This window comes from Limulus polyphemus, unplaced genomic scaffold (genome assembly GCF_000517525.1).
Source record: "Limulus polyphemus unplaced genomic scaffold, Limulus_polyphemus-2.1.2 Scaffold731, whole genome shotgun sequence".
In the NCBI taxonomy this organism is placed as follows: domain Eukaryota; kingdom Metazoa; phylum Arthropoda; class Merostomata; order Xiphosura; family Limulidae; genus Limulus; species Limulus polyphemus.
Genome location: NW_013666341.1, coordinates 252207 through 255812, shown reverse-complemented (window position 1 = coordinate 255812; position 3606 = coordinate 252207). Strand labels below are relative to the sequence as shown.

Genomic DNA, 3606 nt, shown 5'->3' with positions numbered 1-3606 from the left:
AACAACAAGTAAAAGCTTGGAATGGTCTATTCTTTCATTGGGGGGGGTGTCAAATGAAAAAATAGACCATAGACCAAATGTTTAAACAACTATTTATTCAATTATGTACAAGCTGCCCAGTGTCAGCTAACAATACGAAGTATTAAATTGTGACGAAATTCCACAAGTTCTTCAAATACCTGTAGAATGATAGGTTTCTTTTTTTGTGAATGTAAAACCCTTAAATACACCAGTTCGAAAAAATAAGATATGCTTTCAACAATAAAGATAAGATATGCTTTCAACTACAGTATCTCCAGCCTTGTTTCCTTACGTTTTTTACGATCCCTATTTGCAGGTTTTTAAAATTCCCAATTTTTTATTTATCTTGTTTGCTGGCTTTTTTTGTGCCCAACCTGATATAGTAGCTAACTTTAGAGATTGTAATTATAATAAACATAACTAGTAGCTAGCTGATGATTTAATGTTAAGCTGCAGCTGGAGATTGTCATGGAGATTCGTTTGAGAATATGGTGAGCATTTATAGTTTCTGTGTAACTAACTTCTCTATATATAATGCACAGAAATGGGCAAATATATGGCTAGACTAAGACACAACTCCCACTAAGCACGTATTAAATTTTACCAGTAGAAAAGCAGCCTTTTAAAATAAAACATGTACGTCTAAAACATCGCTCTAAATAAACCTTCGTGTCTTTTATAGTAATTATTCTACGAATGTGAGTAATAAAATTTAATATTGTGTATTTGTTTACTCTTTCCCTTCATACATAATATAAGGGTTGGCTTCCTAAAGACACCGATTATATAGTGTACAAAGCATCGAGTATCTACATGCTACAGTGATTTAATGTTCATTTATTATTGGCTGCCAATTCCCGTTTCACCCTGTACTTAAGCTTTTTAAAGGAACACTAAATAGTTGTACGAATGCTAACTTCAAGGGGTAATGATAACATCGTTTACACTACAATTATGATGTTTTATTAAGGTATGTAAAATATAGAAGAAGCAAACTGACTTTTCAATACCCCTACGACCTTCGAAGTACCTTATTTAGTATTCTACAAAAGGTTTGGGTGCAATATACCAAGCCGTTTTTGTCGTAGGCTGGCAAGAGAATAAGAATTACAAATGGGCCGTTTTTGAGCGGATTTTCTTTTCCTTGTAAGTGTAACAAACATGCTTTTTGTGCATTTTTATATGTGTACAGCCTTATCAGTCAATAGTAAAGGTTTTAAAGTGTTATTTGAACTGAATCTTTACTGTTTAAGGTGCTTTTTACCCGAACGTTCTATTAGGGTTTTCGTGTAATTCATTACGACCCCTATTATATGAACCACTATTGCGGTTCATGATATATTTAGTATATTTTTTTTTGTTCTTTATAGGGCAAGCTGAATTTACGGAATTTATTACTTAAAAAATGTAATATTGAAATATGGTCTGGATGTTTAAGTTTTCTATTCGTTGCTACTAAAACAATGCATCATCGTAGAAGATACTGAAAAAATAAAAGCCACGAATGTTGAAATTGAAATAAATTATGGTACTTCGGCCTGTACATGATAATTCGCTTCAACACAGTTATTTCCACCGAAATTTTGTTGTTGTTGTTTAAGTTCAGCTATATGCAACGAACTTATACCTCGGCTTTTGATGTGTGTCAACAAGAATAAGAAATAAACACCACATTTTCTCAAAACATATATCTTCTGCACTTTATTACCTCCCGTCTTATTAGTGAGAGGTCCTAAAGGAAGTCTTTTCATCCTTTTGCTTTGTTTTACAAAGTTCTAATTGAAATCACATGTACCACAACTGGAACCTCCTTGGGCGTTGAGCGTTCTGAACATCAACGCTTTCGGTTAGTAAGCCACAGCAGAGAGTTTAATGTTTCACTGACTGAAGAATAGAACAAGTTCCCCATACCATTATTGCACCCCGACGGATCGGAAGAACACCTCACAGAGTGTATCAATACCGGGAAAAGGGGGGGGGGGGAGGAGAGGAAGCCACATTGGTTAGCGAGTATCTGTTTTTGCCAAATGTAGTAACTGCCTCCGTTATATTAATTCAGCCAGATTCTTGGAAACTGATCCATTAACTGTTTTCAATAAATAAACCGTTCTCCTAAAATATATTCTAGTTTCAACTCTGTTGTTGAACAACAATTTATCATACGCACGTATGTATACATTTCTTATATCCAATCCAATCCTTGACAGAATTTTGATTTTAAATCTTTCAGACCTTTGAAACCGAATTTAAAGTGCACGGCTTGTAAGGATGATGGTACAGCTTTTGTTTACCGAATTTAAAGTGCACGGCATGTAAGGATGATGGTACAGCTTTTGTTTACCGAATTTAAAGTGCACGGCTTGTAAGGGTAATGATACAGCCTTTGTTTACCGAATTTAAAGTGCATGGCATGTAAGGGTAATGATACAGCTTTTGTTTACCGAATTTAAAGTGCACGGCATGTAAGGGTGATGGTACAGCTTTTGTTTACCGAATTTAAAGTGCACGGCATGTAAGGGTAATGATACGGCTTTTCTTTACCGAATTTAAAGTGCACGGCATGTAAGGGTAATGATACAGCTTTTGTTTACCGAATTTAAAGTGCACGGCCTGTAAGGGTAATGATATAGCTTTTGTTTACCGAATTTAAAGTGCACGGCTTGTAAGGGTAATGATACAGCTTTTGTTTTCTATCCATGCGAGATGTAAATACATTCGGTTAATTTTATTATTGTTGTTCTTGTTACTGTTGCATATAAAAGTTACAGAGCTTTCCTAGAGATCAAAATCAATATCAGCTAGAAAATATATGATCGATACTCATATTTTGTACTATGCGAAACGTTAAGCAAAATATTATTGTGGGATAAGATGGTTCAATGTAAAAACTTAGAGCGAATATTACTGTACCATAACTTTTAGAAATGTTCATGAAATTGCGAAATCTTCTAATTACTAGGAACATTACTTAAATAAAATGTGTGTGTGTGTGTGTGTGTGTGTGTGTGTTACACATACGAAACAGACATATCGCATTAAAACTCCAGCCCATCAGCTCAGTGCCCAAGTTCATAGATGCTGGCAACAAGACACTGAACTTTAGGTAGGTCTGGTTTTAAAGCGTGTTATGTATTGGTTTCACTCAGACTAAATGCATAAATAGAACTAATGAAAGTGTCAAAGTCCTTCTGACAACGCTATAAGACTTAAACTCACGTGGAAGCTTGGAAAGGATCAGAGTTCGTTTCGTCTTGTGTGTCTTGAGAATAAACGTCACTACTTACTTCTTGGTAAGACAGAACGAACTTTCTATATTCTAGGTGAAGCTCAATATTGAAGTAGTAGTTATTTTTACATCTTAATTACTTGTTTAAAACCTCGAAAGCGCACGACAACTAATTATCGAGTTTTGTATTTTGCATACATATTTGTGAACTGCATTTTCTGTCTTGTTTCAAAGAACACTAAGCAAAATTACAATAATACTAAAGGATTCTCGTATTATTGGTTCAATAAAAATCCTCGAAACACACACACACACACACACACAACAACATTCTGTACTAGTTGTTTCTTCTAGTAAAG

General features: G+C 34.6%; 1 protein-coding gene across 4 annotated transcripts in view; it reads right to left on the bottom strand.

The window, feature by feature from the left end:
* LOC106460226 (partitioning defective 3 homolog) overlaps nucleotides 1-3606 on the bottom strand; it is a 102608-nt gene that overhangs the window by 88101 nt on the left and 10901 nt on the right. The window lies entirely within an intron of this gene.